The sequence below is a fragment of the Linepithema humile genome, chromosome 1 (genome assembly GCF_040581485.1).
Source record: "Linepithema humile isolate Giens D197 chromosome 1, Lhum_UNIL_v1.0, whole genome shotgun sequence".
Taxonomy (NCBI): domain Eukaryota; kingdom Metazoa; phylum Arthropoda; class Insecta; order Hymenoptera; family Formicidae; genus Linepithema; species Linepithema humile.
Window position 1 is genome coordinate 34834761 of NC_090128.1, and position 12193 is coordinate 34846953.

Sequence of the window (12193 nt, forward strand, 5' to 3'; positions counted from 1 at the left end):
CGGTGCGGAGCGCGCTGTAAACATCTTTAGTGCCAGATAAAGTGCGCGAGCGCATTCCGAGGCGTTCGTAGCAGTTGCGTAGCCGCGTTTGTGGCCGACGCGGCTTGCCTCTTCTCCTCGCTTATCGGTCCACTATTTTGTACTCCCGATTATTTCGCTCATTGGATTATTACTTTTGCCGGACGACGCCGACATTCGACTTGATTGCGGCTCGACCGATCGTCGGAAGTCAGCCGCCGCTCGTGTAATGTTGCCGGATACAAATATCGGATTTTGCACCTGCAATTCAGCTAATGGTCGCGTGATTATTTACTAGAATGATGAACGTATTAATATGTGGCGCGTTTACTGATACGCATATCAGAACTGGCTATTTATCTTGCTCGTCTCGATTATACTGTAATTTTCCCGAGTAGAAATTTGATTAGGCGTGCCTTGTGTCATATAAGGCCCTAATTAGATATAAATAGGGCATGCCTGACTACGGCATGCCAGATCAGTACCTTTATAGGACCTTTTTTACTCTCGTATGTAATATATAATTAAGGCATATCCAATACGGCATCAGTCAGGACCTTCTCTAAGTTGCCCTAAAAAATCTTTACAGTAAAATCTGGTAAAGTAAGAATCAGGATCTTTATGAGTTTTTTTTTTTCAATATATAAATTTGAAAGATGTCACTCTGATATGCTAGAGTAATGAAATCCTTATGGCAATTTTTCTCAATTTCTTCTAACAAAAAATTTTCAAAAGTAAATTTGTCTATGATAAAGCATCAATTAGGGCTTTTTTATTTGACTAATATTATCATTGTAGAAACTACGATTTTTTTTCTTTTATTACGATATTTAGATTTATTTTTTATATACTTGATGTATAATTAATAAAAGGTACTGTGTAAGAATTTTTTTTGGTGTATAAATGATAAGTAATATTTTAAAATAACTTGAATTTAACTATATATTTCTGATATTAACAAATTTAAATTTATTAAAGTTAAAATTATTTCACAAATTTTGGACTCTCTGGTTCATATTTGGCGGAATTATTGCTAATTGTTTCATAATTTGCAAAAGACTGGGAGGGATTTTGCTTTATACGGCACCAAAACACAATAGAAAATAAAATTCTCAATTCAAAAAAACCACAGGATAACAAACATGATAATGATAAAGAGAATAAAATAATGAATCAAGTAATTGAGAGTTTCAGCGAAGAAGACAGCAACGATGAAGAATAGTGAAATAGTTAAAAAAAAAATTAAGATTTTTAAACGTAAGAATATTTTATTTCGTTTTTGTTATTTTGTGTTTTTTTTTTATAAATGATAAACGGATGTTATGATTTGAACAGATGTTTATGTTATGTGGATTTATATGTCAGCTTGTTTATATTTTGTTTTTAAGCGTGCATTTTTTATCTTTTAAAAAATGTTTAAAAAATGTAAAGATTAAATTCTTAGTATTATTTTTTTACTAATTCTGTAAATTCTTTAAAAATCTTAATATTCTAAATAAATAATAAAAATATTAAAAATATTCAAATTTATAGTTATTTATTTTAGAGCCTGACAGCATCCTTATGTCAATCCTATTAAGGCTCTTTTTCTTTATCCTGATATTGTCCTGATAATATGCCTGAAAAGGTTCTCATGAATCCGGCTAATGTGGTCCTTATTAGGTAAATGAAATCCGGTCCTGACTATGCAATGCGTTACACATCTTGTCAGAACCAAATCAGGTGACCTTACCAGGGCCAGATTATATATTACGGCACTCTGATTTGGACCTGCTCAGACACTTAATAAAATTTCCACTCGAGTTAATACGCTATAATGTAGTTTTTATGTTTTAATTATTTCGAAAAATATCGAAGAAATCAAACTGGAAAATAAATCAAATTATTAAAATTAATTTATGTGATATTTTGCTGTAATTGCAAAAAAACTTATTTTCTAAATCTTCTAAGAACGAGATGTAAGAGAGCTTTCTGATATATTATAATTAAGTGTGTTTTGTTGTAAAATTGCGTAATTGAATGCAAATAGATTCGGTTTTTCTCTCACAATTCCCTAAAAGCAGGAAAAATTTGCTATTATAATTGAATTGACATTTGAACCATCAAGAATCGCACAATCGTACGTTCCGTTGAACCCCTGAAGACTCTGTCACGAAGGAATGTTTTCTAAAAGGATTATTCTAACACAGCTGGATGCTTATGTTTGTCTCGTACTTGCACGCGTATCCAGGAGCTTTATTGTTCTTCTCTCTTCTTTGAGAAGAGAAGAACTTCTAGACAATGTCATAGCTATAAGCTTTTATAAGCTATACAGCGTCGATTCTCGACGATTTCATTCAGCTTCACTGACGGATGCTAAGAGTTTTCGCTAAGAGTTTTCGCTAAGAGTTCGTCCAACCGGTTTCAGCGCACGCGGTTTGTCATTAACTCCGCACTCCCCGTTCAATCGTGGACTTCTTCGTGGTTTGCGGCGAACCGGCGGCGCAACAGCCGGAAGCTATCATAATTACGCTAATGCAGCAAGTTAAGGTTACACGGGTGCAGCCTATGCGCTTAATTCGTTGATACTATCTTTTGCAGGAGAACTAAGTTTACGATGTGGGTGATTTAGTAAAATATAGTAAAATCTTTGTGTTAGAGATTGTACTAGAAGATACAAAAGAAAAAGACTGGTTAAAAATAATCTATCATTTATAATGACGAATAAATGGGGTTCCAGATAATATAATAAATTTCCTGAAGTATATAAAATAAATTTAAATCATCAACCAACCAGATTATTCTACATTATATTTCGCTAAAATTTTCTTTAGAATCGCGAGACTTGTGCTTCACTAAAGGATAAAACAATTTATCGATTCCATTGCATTTGCGATAAATAAATTTTATCAATAAACTACTGTTCTCACGTCGTTATATATCATAGGAAATAACGTGGTTTTGAATACGGCGTTATCTGCTCGGTGGTCGAAGAAGAAGAGGTCGTATTGTGGCTGACCGCTCCAAGGGGGCTCGCTTTCCGATGAAATAGTGTCCGTAATCCGGCGTAAGTTAGCGCGGCCCGATGCCCCACGGTGAGGAAGACGAAGCCCTACGTGGTGCCCCTGCGAATGCGTGTATTCATAAAGGACCTCTTCGTAAGTGCGTATACAATCATTCACGAATCGAGTATGCACTTACATCAATGGAAAAATATCCAACAAAATGAAAGAAACAGTATGATTATCGAGGACAATTTTAAATGCATTTTCCATAGATAATCATTGTGCAGCAAATATCTTTGCCCGTAAAATTATTTTTGTCTGAAACGCAAGTGAATTTTTCTAAAGATATAATTGCATTTTTTAATTTATTACGGATACTATTAGAATACAATAGTGATACGTCGCAACATAAAATGTATGCCGTGTATATATGCTCTCGCGACCGTTAAGGGAGTTCGGGATATTAAACGATCTTGTGGAGCAACGCTAAGAGAGAGAGAGAGAGAGAGATGGCTCTCCGCCTCGCACGGGGGCCATTCGTAAAAACGCGTACGCGCGCGTTGGAAACGAAGGTGTCCCGTAGAGGCCCCCATCTCCTGAGGGAGAAGAAGGCATACGTGGGGCATCGCGAACGATGCATCACCGCTGCACCCCACGCGGCGCATCCCGGTATATTAGTCACCGGAGAACGCGCACCAACCGCCGCGGCCAAATTGAGTCTTTGCCATAAAGTAAGCCGTAAAAAGGGTGGCAGTCATGGGGAAATGCTCGTTCGCGCGGGTGGCAGGGGGGGGCGGGAGAGGGGTGAATAGGGGGACGAAGAATCGTTAGGAGGAAGAGGGGGGAGGGTCCGGAAAGCGCGTGGACATTCAAATTTATGGTAATGCTCGGCCGCTCGGAGCGGGGTTATCGATCTCGTCTTTTTTGCTCTCGCTGTTACCGCCGTTATTAATATCACTTCTGTTATTGTTATTCCCGTACCGCTCGCACGCGGACACCTCGGTCGTGGAAGTCGTGCATCGCGATCGAGCGAGATTTCGCGTACCGACATTCCGGGCGGACGTTTCATGAATATTAATTTGCGCGAAAATATTCGGAGCACTGCGGTCATTAATCTATCAGCAAAATATTCGCGCGGCAAGTGATTATACAAATTATATCTGTCACGATTTGTACGGGTGGCATTTATTTCGGGGACTTGTGCCGCGACGACGAGAACAAGTTGTATGATATAATTGTGCATGCTGAGAGGATTTATAGGAGCGACGTTCTCAAATTGTTGCTAAATGATACATCTTCTGAAAATACTCGTCCGATATCGCGCGGTGTATCCATATCGCGCCGAGTCGAAACAATTTGACGACGTTACACGGAGAATTTGCTCGCGGTATTCGCCGCGTTAAATGTACGTACACAGCTGGGCCGCGAGATCCCATATTTCTTGTCAAATGATATAGGACCGTTGTTATATGGCCGAGTCATGTAAACTTCGCTCGCCTGCATCTGCCCCGGCGTGGCGCGGCAATACGACTCAAGTGGAATACACCGATGGTACTCGCGAGAGAGGAAAGCGACGGTAGGAGGAGGAGGAGGAGGAGGAGTGATGGAGGAGCAGAGAGAAAGAAAAAGCGAGAGGAAGGGCAAATAAAAAAGGATCGAAACACGTTATGACTTTATAGCGTTATATCCTGCCATAGAATTGGCGGTCCTAATCCTTTGTCTTAGCAGGCTGTTGCGGCCACCGCCGCCGCCGCGGGGTGTTTTTGTTGCCCAATTTATGGTTGTTAGGATTTTAACATACGGCAATATAGCCACGTGCACGGCGGCTCGGAGGTGCGATTAGGGCGTATGCCGTGATCCACGAAAGGCGGCACGCAATGCGACGCAATAACTGGCCGGTGATTATCTATATATACGGAAATTAACTTACCGTAATATTTCTTATGCCGACAACGCAGCTGTACAGCTATTTTGCGCTTGAATAATTTAAGAATTTTACAACGGAAAAATTTCGGTGTCCATTTTCTGAAAAATAAATGTCTTGTTAAAATTACTCTTCAGCGTTTTCTTTTTATATTGATAAAAATGTAAAAATCTATGAACAGAAGCGAAGCAGCTCAACACTAACGAAATTTGCTTCACTCTTGTTTAAATTTTAATTTTTTTATGGTTGTGCGTGCCGCGAGTGCGTGTTTATTGCCAACCGGAAGGATGCGGGTCACAGGTGAGCGTCGTCTCCCTTGGCGTGCCGTCCGGGTGGTCTCGTTTTAAGATTCAGAGATTTTTAGTAAATTTTTATTATAATAGCGTGTGAAACATTCTTTTTTATTTTTGGTTGACATTCGTGAATATAATTTTAATTAATAAATTTATTCATATTTGAGATAAAGGAGCGACTGCTTATTTATAGTACAGTAGTTGTCATTGAAAACTTTTCGAAGGACGAAGAATAGACGTTTTGTTATGGCGTATATATCTATATCGCAACTTATTCCAATATTTATCACCCGCGCCATATCTTCAAAACCTTAACCGGCTGCGAACTCGCGCTGCAAACTACCGAGTAAAGTTTAGCCTCTCCGCGCGGAGAAAGAGGGATGGTGCGCGATCCATTGTCCTTCCCGCACCCCCCTCGGCCTTTCTCTCCGCGCGAGTCATGTATTTTCATTGAAACTCCACCCACCGCAAAAGTACCATTGTTCGAATATTCAAAACGGAGACGTCCATTGTGGTACGTTAGAATGGGCACAATATGGTTCCTGTGTTGCGGCGCGCGCGTGCTGCGACTTACCAAAACTCGCGCGTCCGTGACTTTTTTTAAATTCGCGCGATGCCGAAAATAAAGTCCGGCCGGGATTCGCAAACAGGTGTGTGCGTGTAACCTTCGATCGCGGCCTGGCCCGCGGCGGTCAAATATCGATCGTCGTAAACGACCGCGGGGATATCTGTCGATCTGCGGAATCCCGAGTGAGGACGATTATCGAGTCAAGGATGGTGAAACTTGGGTTTCTTCAAACGACAATGAAACGTGCTACGACGTTAAAGTGGTCTTTTATTCATAAATCCTCGTCGCCGTTGCAAATAACGCTGGTACCGGAGGAAAGTAACGCTGAATAATGTTTCATAATGTGGTATTGAGGTAGACGGAGAAAGAAAGTATGAAAAGCGCATATGTACAACGTAATAGTCTTCCTTTTAATATAATATGAATTCATAATGAGTAGACAATAATATTAATAATAAAATAATAATAATAGTAATAATATGTCGATATTAATAATAATAATAGCAATAATAATAATAGAGATATATATTCTGTTTATATTCACATTCAGAACTATGTACAATTTAATTACTTTACAATCGAATTCGTACGAACAAGCGAATAAAACCTAGTAGTCATATAGTATATATATCTGCATTATTTTACCTGTACTATTCACAACAAATAGATTCTCTCACGAGGGTGCGACAATGTACACAAAACGTGCGTTATATTTATAATATTTATATATAATTTTGTCTTTGTTTACCCTCCGCCTTCGTTAACTACCGTCCGTAAAGTGGTACACTCGACCCTCGTTTTCCGCGATTCTACTTCTCTGATTATTTACAAAAAACATTGCCATATCTATAATTATACTATGATATACGAGTCAACGAATGCACGAGCACCGACCGTCTTCATCAGAGTATACCGCGAACGCCTTGTGTTATCGTCTCCTCTTTTTATCCCATTAAACTCTTCCGTTATCACAGATATAAATAAATGTATTCTTTACAAAACAATGTACAAGTTCCATTCAAGTTACATCCTCAATTGCCTACGACGACTCGCGCGCACTCTCGTTTTACATTTATGCCAAAGTACAAAATAATAGTCGACCTTCTTTTTTTCTTTGTTTTTTTTTTCCTCTTTTTTTCCCCTCAAAACGCGGTCCGACACTCGTTCGCGATCTGCGCAAAGTACGTCGTGCGCCTCGGTTCTCTCATCGTCGATACGATTGGCTCCTCGAGAAGAGGAACGACCCGCGCGATATACATATAATATAAAAAAATATCAACAATTTCGAGCACCGTGCACGCCGTGCATTTCGATTACTTATTCTACGCATTCGCGATGACTCTATCTTTTTGCGTGAAAATTCCGTGTAAGACCATTACCTTAAAATTAAAATGTTAAGTAGCACATCTACTTACCAACAAACTTAAAATTATTCGTAAAGAAATTAATCAATTGCAAGCAATATAACAAGGAAAAAAAAAGGAAAACATTACTCAACAATCATATAACGTATCTCGTAGAATAATATTACACGAATTTGTACGGCGTTCCGATCTGACTTGATATGCGCGAGTGCACAGCTGTCGCGCGAAAAGGGACGAATTTGATCCTTAACGATTATTGTTTAATTTTTCACTTCACTTCTCGTTTTCTGATAATACTATCATTATGCGCGTAAGCATTGCGCCAACTCCACTCGTACGATCCGCCCATATATTTATTCGTATTTATATTTATAATATAGCGATGTATACTCTGCGGCGATCTTTTTTTCTCTCTCTCTCTCTCTCTCTCTCTCTCTCTCTCCCGTTCTCTCACTCTTTTTCTCTCTGTGGGATCCTTAAAACGTGTCACCCCAATAAAATTTCGTGATGTAGTAGGTACAGCCTTAAGATCTACGGCCTAGAGTTACTTGCGTGTCACCGTGTGTGTATGTGTAATGCGTAGGTGTATTATTTATCATTCCATCTCTATATGCGGGTATTCGGGTATACGTTAATATTTCATTCGGATAATTAAAGGAGTTAGTGGTAAGTTTAACGATAGTAGCTTTGTAATGCGCTATGCGATCTGTCTTTCCCCTATTTTCGTTCTTAAACCTACAACAGGTAGATCAAGTATTTCTCTCTTCGCGTTCTCTCTTGCTGCCTCTCCCCCTCGATGCTCGTGATACCGCGCGCGACTTGGTCGAAGTGTATTCGCTCGAGGTCCGTTCCGGCCCGTCGAAATCCCTCTGTCGAATTACGAGCGATTTCGAGTGACGGTTCCTTAAGACTTCGTTACTTCGTAACGAAAGAATAGTGCTATCTTGCACGTTGCCCGTGTGAATCGCGATCGCTATCTTCGCGATCTTCGAAAGAGACGCGTCGTTTGTCCGTCAAAATCCGCTGAAGAGGACAGAATCCACTAACAGGATTTCAAACAACTCGTTCTTCCACCGGAGGTATATGTATACACGTGTATACGATCCTCAGCGCGACGTCGTCAACGATAGATTTCCGAAACGATCGGCGCCCTTCGTCCTTTATTTACAAACTCGACGATTCTACGCGCGCCACTCGGAAAATTCGTTTTCGAGAAGACACCGAACGATCGGCAATAAAATGTTGACTAAAAAATTCACCATTACGTGTCGTATATGTGTGTGATGTATGAGTGAGTTATATGAAGACGACGCAACAGTGGTGTCCGAACGCCGAAGGCGAAAATCGCGGAACAGCCGTGTTCGGCCATTCGCGCGACCTGGGTAACTTGAAAACGTTCCTTTCGCTCGAGCCCGAGTCCCAGCGACAAAGTGACGCGCACACACGTCACTTGTGCGTGTCGTCGCGCTTCTGTATTCTCTCTTCTCCGCTGTTAGCGTTGTCGAGCGATGGTTGGATACCGATCGAAAATACGGCGGTGCTTCTCCTGCTTGCAGCGTACCGAGAAGAACGCGCCGGACATAAATCCCGCGCGCGGACCCCATACTTTCTTCTTACCCGGCCCCGGTGTCGCTCCGCCGTACGTAGCCGTGCGTAAGCAGGCACTTTGACGTAATTCTCCTAATTCCTAAATCTCCTCTAAGCCGCTCCCTCTCGCGTACTTCCGCCTCGCGCGCACAGTCGCTCTTCTAGCCGCCCTCCCCCCCCCCCCTCGCCCCATACGTCTTTTCCTAGTCGCGCCTTCCAAAGGTCGGGGAACGATTTATGTATCTCGAAGAGAGTCGACCATCTCCCTCCCTCCCTCCCTCCCTCCCTTCCTACCTTCCTTCCTTCCTTCCTGCCTGTCTGCTTCTACCCGCTTCTTACGCTTTGCACTTCTTTCCTTCCCTCCCCGTCTGACGCGAGGTCGAGATAACGCTAATAAATCCCGAGACCACTCAGGAGCGCGTATTTACAATCCGGCCGCAGGACTTCCTCGCAGGACCTTTCTTCAACGGCGCCGCTTTATTCTGCAACAGAGAAATGAAAATGGTCTTAGATCGGCGCCGCTGTGCTCCCTTCTTCTCCCGCGAAATTCGCAGGAAGAAGGACTGTGTACACGCTGTCGCATTATTTTGGTCAACATCTTATTTTAAGACAATTTATCACTTTCAGATCGAATAAATGTATTTTGCATTATTCAACGTGTCGATATGGCTTAGCTTTTCATTCGTAAAAAACATGAGTCATAAAGATTGACAGTTATGGATTATCAAGTTTGCAACTGCTGTCCGCTTCTAAAAACGCTTTCAGGTCTTTGACGTACGAGCTGATAAATCCATGACGATCGTGACTCGCAATTATAACCCGTTCGACGAGGAGGCAACTAGTTAAAATAGCTGCGATACCCGCGAAATCGTCGACGTTTGTAAACTCGTAATCGAACTATTACCGGCGCGCATACGTCCGCGGTGGGATCGGTGCTGTGTACACGCGCTCGTTTGCGCCTATCGATACTCCATTATCGTATCTCACACGATGGACATGTCCAGAGTTCCACGATCGCCCCGATCGGCGGGCTGGATATAGATTCCACTTTGAAAGCCTGCTCATTATGTATCGCGCGGTTATTTTTGCAGCTCTAACGGTTAATCGTATTCTCGCGATATCATGACAGCAATTGTCAATGTTAATAAACGATAAAGCACACGTGCCGAGAGATAAAATGCCATCGTTATGCAAAACATGCTACTCACCCAGCTATTACCGTCATATCGTTCGGCACTTACTGGATATATATAATTTTTCGACACAATTGTTGACTATTTTTGGGTGACGCGTTAAAATTGACACGCGAATTACGTAAAGAGAACTTTAATGGTGACAGCGCCTCATAAATCTCAAGATTGGAATTTAATCTTCGGGCGTGAAATTTTATTTAATCGTGCGAAGATTCGTACAGAATTTTCTTAATAATTGCAGACTAATGATTTCCACTGAAGAGTGGATGATCATATCAGTTTGAAGAAACTGATAAAATTTGCGTAATCAAAATTGCTTGTAGAGATCGCAGCCGGCTATTAGCGAAGCTCTATATATAGTCATAGTGATGGATCGGCGTTTATTTGTACCAGCGTATCGATATTCGATTACTATATCTCTCCCGGTGGACAAGTCCGATATATGTACATGCCAGCACAATCGGCACGACCGATACAGCTTTTACCGTACATTGGTTGTTGTACCGCTATATGAGGATTGTACGAGATAAACATTGGTCACGATATTTCAAGCGATCGTAATCGAAATTCCGCCAATACTAATTGCCCTCTTGAGTGCACATACATGTCGAGATTTTCTGGAGAAACTCTTTTTACTTTCACTTTCCTTCATCATTTAATATATTTATAACGTGCATGATTGCTGAATAAAGTTGACATAGCGAATAAATTACAAACAGAATACTGAAATTATTATAAAACAGAAAAAACGCGATTTTTTTTTTCATTTAACGCGTAAAATTAATTGCAACTTTCCAAGTTGAATTAGTCGAAGTTAATAGACGGAAATTTCAGGTTTGTAATTGATTCGATTCTGAGAGGATCGCATTTTCAAATGACATTGATCGGTGCTTACAGCGATACGGCGATGCGTTCGAATTAGTCGTGTTTTGCCGAACAATTATGCGGACAACGCGATGGTGCTCGGTAACGCCGCCGGGGAAATATCCAGCGGTGCGCGATTAAACGGGATGCCAATATCTATTTTAGCGGACATTTCGGAACTGACACATCGGCATCAATGTGGACGAATATTTCCAAACGCTATATGAGCTGTCTATTCTATCTGTGTCGTGTCTTTTTTCCCATTTCCGTTCCTTCCCGACCGAAGCTGTCGCTCCTCGTTCGTTCGCCGGACCGCGAAATGACACGCGCGTCGGCTTGGATGACGAATGTCACACGATTATGCGGCAAGTCGTTTTGAAATTTCTGCAGTGACATCTGGATGTTACATGCATGCCGGTTACCGCCGAGGGCACCGTTGGGCAATAAACATTTACGATTATTATTTATGCGCCGCGACCGCATCACGTCCTCGTTTCTGCCCATTGTTGCGAAACTTTGCGCGATCTATCAGAACGATAAAAACGTCTCACGACAGCACTTTTATCGCTATCGTTATTATCGCTATCGACGTTAGGCGACCTTGTTGGTTTTTTTTCATTCGATAAGACAGAAAGGGAGAAAATTGCGCGATTGCACAGTACAAAATTTTGAATGCGTAATCGATGACGTGAGGAAAGAATTATTTTGCCTTGAAATAATTGTTAAGATAAAACAACCGTTTTCTCGTAAGAGCTAAAGTTTGAGCAAAAGAAAGACAATAAAATTCGATCTATAGGTCATTAATTTGAAACATGCCGGTGTCACAATCGAAATGCCTTTCCTTTTCACGAGCGCAAAGCTATTTATATCTGTTGACTTCTCGATGACTGACGCTCTATAGGAACCTGTTTGTCCATTCCCCATTATCTCTAACGGGCCAAAAGTTATGAAACTTCACGATAGAACTATCGAATATCATTTAAGCATACCGAAGATTTCGAACATGTCTCTTCGTAATGTATAATCTCACCGATTAATTGCACTTGTGTCTCTTCGAATAATGTTTTTATGTGTTCACACAACAAACTCACGTTCGTATCACTGATACGAGCGGATTAAGATCTCACGACGCGCGCTTCTCTCGCGCGCGAATTCGCATTGACGGTGGTAATTTATTTACGCGACGAGGATCGCTGATTGTGAAAACTCTCGCAAGGATCGTTCGTTGTGACATGATAATTTAACTCTCGTGACAGGGAAGATAGCGTGGAAATCTCGTATCGATCGACACACGCGATTTTATACGCTTAGAGTCAAAACTCCGCAGCGAAACGACGAAAATTCGAGCGATAACGTGAATTTTATTGCGCGAATTCTCCGCGTAATCGGAATACCGCG